Consider the following 5,769-nt stretch of genomic DNA (forward strand, 5'->3'; position numbering starts at 1 on the left):
CGTGTGCTCTTCCGATCTTAGGTGACTTTTAGAATTTTTCTTTAGAAAACTATACAATCAATCCTTTTAAACTTTATAGGATAATTTCTTATACTATTGAACTAACAAAAAAATATTTTTTTGCCAGAAAAAAGTATTTATTATTGGTTGAATAGTTTCCTAAAAAAAAATTCCAAAATAGTCACCTAATTTTTTAGCGTGCTAAACCAGGCTCCCCCTTTAATTGTGTTCAAGAGTGATCCAAAAATCATCCATTTTTTGGGTCCTCGATTTTGAGATTGAACTGCGTGTGCCAAATGTTATCTTATAATGAGATATTAATTATAGAGAAGGTTCAAGTTGAGATGACAATTGTTATCAGAACTTGAGGAGGGAGGGGGGGGGGGAGATATTTTAAGAAGGTTGATCCAACCGATAAAGGTTGATCGCAGTTTTGGATGAAAAAAAATCGAGTTTTTGCGTAGACGTGATAACTGACCGGCCCCCTCCAGCTGTGATAATAATTGTCATTTCAACTTGAACCTTCTCTATAATTAATGTCTCATTATAAGATAACATTTGGCACACGCAGTTCAATCTCAAAATCGACGGCCCAAAAAACGGGCGAAAAAACCTTTTTTCGGGTCACTCTTTTAAATGTTATAATTGATGCTATATTAATAATTTATTTTGCATAACATAATACATATGTAGAATAAGTATTTTTTATGTTCTTATTTATGAAATTGTGGTATCGTGCTTGACTTTTGTTACATATTAATAAGACTGTCGGTCGCATGAGTATTGCATTTACATCTTCGATAACATTTTGGAAAATATCAGGTCAGTCAATATATTGGGGAAATGTGCCGGTATATTCTGGCAGTACCGCCTAAAGAAGATGATAACAAACATAATCTTAAAATAATTTTCGGAAATGGATTAAGACCACAGATATGGGATGAATTTGTAAAACGATTTAAAATTCCACAAGTACTCGAATTTTACGGTGCAACTGAAGGCAATGCTAACGTTAGTAAGTATTAAAATACTTAGTTTAATATTTTGTTTTCTGTACATAAATAAAACACTATATGGCTATCATACCAGGTGAGAAATGATCGATCTATATAGATATGTCAATTCGACACATCTATAAAAACATCGAATAGACATCGAATCGATGTTTATAGATATCAAATTGATCTAATCATCGCTCTCTGAGATACATGATGTTTTTTGAAACAATTTCTATTTAATATTTTGTGTTACATATAAGCCAAATCTCGAGCATTATTATTTATTAATAAAACAGTTTTCAAAAGTATATCAGCACTAACATATAGAAATGTTAAAAAGAATGTGTTCTTTTCAGTGAACATTGACAACAAAATGGGAGCAATAGGTTTTTTTTCAAGAATTATCCCATCGGTGTATCCCGTTTCTCTTGTTAAAGTAGATGAGGATGGAGAACCTATACGCAATTCTAAGGGACTGTGTCAAGTTTGTGAACCAAGTAAGTTGATAGAATAAGATCTTAATTAGTTTAATATTGATTAATATTTATAATTATGACGAAATTTATCTTACTAGTACATAACAGGCGCGCGCTTCGCGCGCGCTACGTGTTCAATCCCATACATCTTCCAATAACATTTATACCAATTTACATTTTAATTAAACAAATGTTAACAATTTTTGATAAAAAATAAATTATCAAAAAAAATGACGCTTTGCGCGCGGTGCGTATTAAACTCCATACATCGTCCAATAACATTTATACCAAATTACATTTTAATTAAACAAATTTTAACAATTTTCAATAAAATAACGTTTTAATCGGCCATATTGAATCGGCCATTTTTAAATAAAATCACGATTTTTTAGAAAATAGCCATATAATTCATCTTTAAGATGAGCCTAGAAAGAAGTCTATATCTTTATTTTTCTGGAAGATATGAATTTTTAAACATTGGGGAAAAGAGGCTTCAACGCAGGTAACACGGCAATTTTAAGATAGGATACATACATAAGTCTGTGTATAAATGTATATGTAATTGTTATTTTTGCCGTTCTTGCTAAAATCGATCCATATATATGAATTTTAATCAATGAAATATTTGTACAAAATATATTGTATTTTATAAAATTAGAAATTGAATATGTTTAAGTAGTTCGGGAAAATTATGAAATGAAATAATTTTATATTAATTATTAAGAGGGAAAATTAAGCCATTTAATCTAATTTTATTTTGTATTTAACATTTTAGTAATCATTATTACATGCAATCAAGAATTTTATTACATTAAAAAAGTAACAATTTTCTTATTTCTCTGTAAATTGTTAAATAAGAAGCTTATTAATCAATCAGTGTTATTATGCATTTTTTGGTGTTTTATACTACACTTATCCCGTTAACTCAAATCAAATCTTTCACTTAATAGATGAGCCTGGCGCGTTTATCGGAAAGATCTCACCAAACAATCCAACGAGAGCATTTTTAGGGTACGTGGATAAAAAAGCATCTGAGAAAAAAATAATTAATGACGTTTTTATAAAAGGTGATTCTGCCTTTTTGTCAGGTATGTATAAAAAAAATTTAATATCTCTTATTCATCGAATATATCAAAACACGAATTTGGAATTATTTGGAAAATATGATTCTATTAATTTAGACATTAGTTTATTAACAAAAGAAGAAAGTAATTTGTAAACTTTTTATGAGCTGTCTGATTGCATTTATAACATAGAGTTAGACAAGTTACAGTTATAATTTATTGTGAGTTAGACGATTTTTTAAATTTGATTATAATTATTTATAGGGGATATTCTTGTTGCCGATGAATTCGGATATTTATATTTTAAGGACAGAACCGGAGATACGTTTAGGTGGAAAGGAGAAAATGTATCGACTTCTGAAATTGAAGGGATAGTCAGTAATCTTATTAATTATCGAGATTGCATAGTATATGGCGTAGAGGTAATAATAATAATAATTATTATTATTATTCTATTTTTCGTTTTTTGAATAATTTTCTGTAAGAAATATAACTTATATACAGTCTTATATATAGTCAGGATAAGAAACTATAATTTATATATATATATATATATATATATATATATACATATACAGATATATATATGTATATGTATATATATTTATAATGACAAATTGACATGTTAATATAATAAATCTTGATAAATCTGAAGTAACATAAAAATTGCAATTTTGTATATGATTTAGCAACATGTAAAATAACAATGATTATCGATAGATTCAAGGTACTGAAGGCAGAGCAGGAATGGCAGCAATTTACGATGCAGATGGTACATTGGATATAAATAAATTAACCGACGACATTAAGGAACAATTACCTGTCTATGCCAGGCCGCAGTTTGTTAGAATCCTGACAAAAATTGATCTCACAGGTATTGGTTTATGTATATACAATATATATAAATATAATCGATAACTTAATTGTTTGCATTAGTCTATAAACTGTGCAAACTTTAACAACAAAATTATGATTATATTTGAAAAAAATGCTTATAAAATAGATATTAAATATGAGCATTATAAACATTCTGATATAATAAATTAAATATTAAGAAACTTATATGTTATATTAAGAGAAAAGTTAAATAATGCGAAGTGTGCTTAATTTTTTATTGAATTTTGAAATATATGAGGCGAATGTGTTAATATATTAAACTAAGTAAATGGACGAACATAGAATAAACGCTAATTATTCATATGAAATGTTTCTAGGAACGTTCAAATTGAAAAAGAAAGATCTCCAGGAAGAAGGATATAATCCGCATAAAGTTCAAGACAAACTATATTATTTAAACGCAAAGCTTGGTTATCAATTATTAACATCAGAAGTTTATGATCAAATTCAACAAGGAAAAGTCAAACTTTAAATATATATATATATTTTTTTTTCTTAGAAAAATGCAAACTATGGCAATAATTAATATTTTACAAAGCATTTACCGTTATAAATATACATGGACTATTATTATTATATAATTGAATCTCAGAAATTTGATTCACTTAAAAAGTAAAACAACCGTTTTTCAGTAATTAAATGGAATTACATGTGCATCAACGTATTTCAGTCAGGATAGATTTTATACTTGTTAATTATATTTATACCAAGCTTTTGTTCCGTCTGCTGAATTTGCAGACACGGTATGGTGACAATATATTCATAGAAACTGAAGGGATCTATTAAATGACAGGAGGTGGATGTTAAAAACTCGTTAAAATGCAGTTAAGATAAAGTATAATATATAAAAATGTAAATATTATAATCTGGATGTAACTAAAAAAAAGTTAAATTTGTTCATACAAATAGATCTAACTTAAATATGCGGTTAATAATTATAGTAACAACATATTTTTGACCTAGAAATATTTTTATCTTATTTATTACGTTTTGAGAAATAAATTTCAATTTTATAAATTACAACAATCTTGATATTTTAACAAGATATTTTTTAAATATTTCATGTTTAATTATATCTAGTTATGTCCAGATCATAATATTTTTTCACGTTAATATTTGTATTGTTTTATAAAAAAACAGTTGAAAAATAATAAATTTTTATTATATAAATTATTTGTTATTTATCTATGGCCGTATTCCGTTTCACGCATGATGTGTATCGTATCGAATTACAATAACAGTAATGTTATTTTTATAAGAGATTTTAAATGCTTTAGCATCTCGTGGATAATAAATAAAATGTATTATTTAATTAATAGATTTAATTAATAGATTCCTCAGAATCCTCAATAAAAGCATAATTGACAATAGCTCTCACTTTCTCTTCGGTATCATTGTGTTTCTTAAACTTAAAAACCAAGCTCGAAAGCAGAATTTTAGTGTGTAAAGTGAATGCAAAATCGAAAATATTCGTAATTATATTCACAAATATATTCAAATCGCATAAAAAGTATTTATTCAATTTTCCATAAATATGAAAAAAGTGGTATTTGTACTCGTATTTATATTCATTATTTATTCATTTATTCGAATATTGGATATACTCATAAAACACGCTAATTACGCCGCACACACATTATCTCCTATCTGCTCCCTCGAGCGCACGCTCGAGGGTTGAATGATAGTAGCGATAGTACACCGACCGCGCACGCCACCCTCCATCCCTAAGCGACCTTCGCCCGAAAACAATGATCAAGGCCACGGGCGAGTTTTCGAAATTGAATGATAACACGCCATGCAAAGACAAAGCCCACGATCTCACTATTGAAAATATTCAATGTATTTCGTGAAATAAGTGAATATTAAATAATCCGTGAATTTAAATATTACGTTTTAAATAATATCCGATGAGTGTATCCCGCGTTTTCTTCCTTTAATAGATTCGTTACGACTCACTTGTTACCTTAGATATTTTCGTTGTTTTACACGTGTAATAAGCGATTGTTACTTACATAATGCAATTAAATATTCGTAAGCGCATCGACATGACAATTACTTACCGCCGAGATATTAAAAATAATAGCTAATTACATTCAAATCTGCGAAGAATCCGCAACATATGCAAGATTTGCTAAACTTTAAGCGTCGTTAAATAAACGATACCGTCTAAATGTCTCTGTAAAATAGTGATTTATAATTCTTGTGTTCAGTCGCGGTGACTTCTGTTCCAGATAAATAAATGCGAAAGATTTATTTACTTCATCGTTATCGCGTTGAAACGCTTACATATGTCACAAAAGTTGGTTAAACGCGCGGACTGCTGAATATTAATTA

General features: G+C 28.2%; 1 pseudogene; it reads left to right on the top strand.

The window, feature by feature from the left end:
* The window catches only part of LOC105447798, a 21,542-nt pseudogene extending 17,567 nt beyond the window's left edge, over positions 1 to 3,975 (top strand).
* Positions 3,976 to 5,769: the final 1,794 nt, after the last annotated feature.

Source organism: Wasmannia auropunctata, unplaced genomic scaffold (genome assembly GCF_000956235.1).
Source record: "Wasmannia auropunctata unplaced genomic scaffold, wasmannia.A_1.0 LD336092.1, whole genome shotgun sequence".
Classification (NCBI taxonomy): Eukaryota; Metazoa; Arthropoda; class Insecta; order Hymenoptera; family Formicidae; genus Wasmannia; species Wasmannia auropunctata.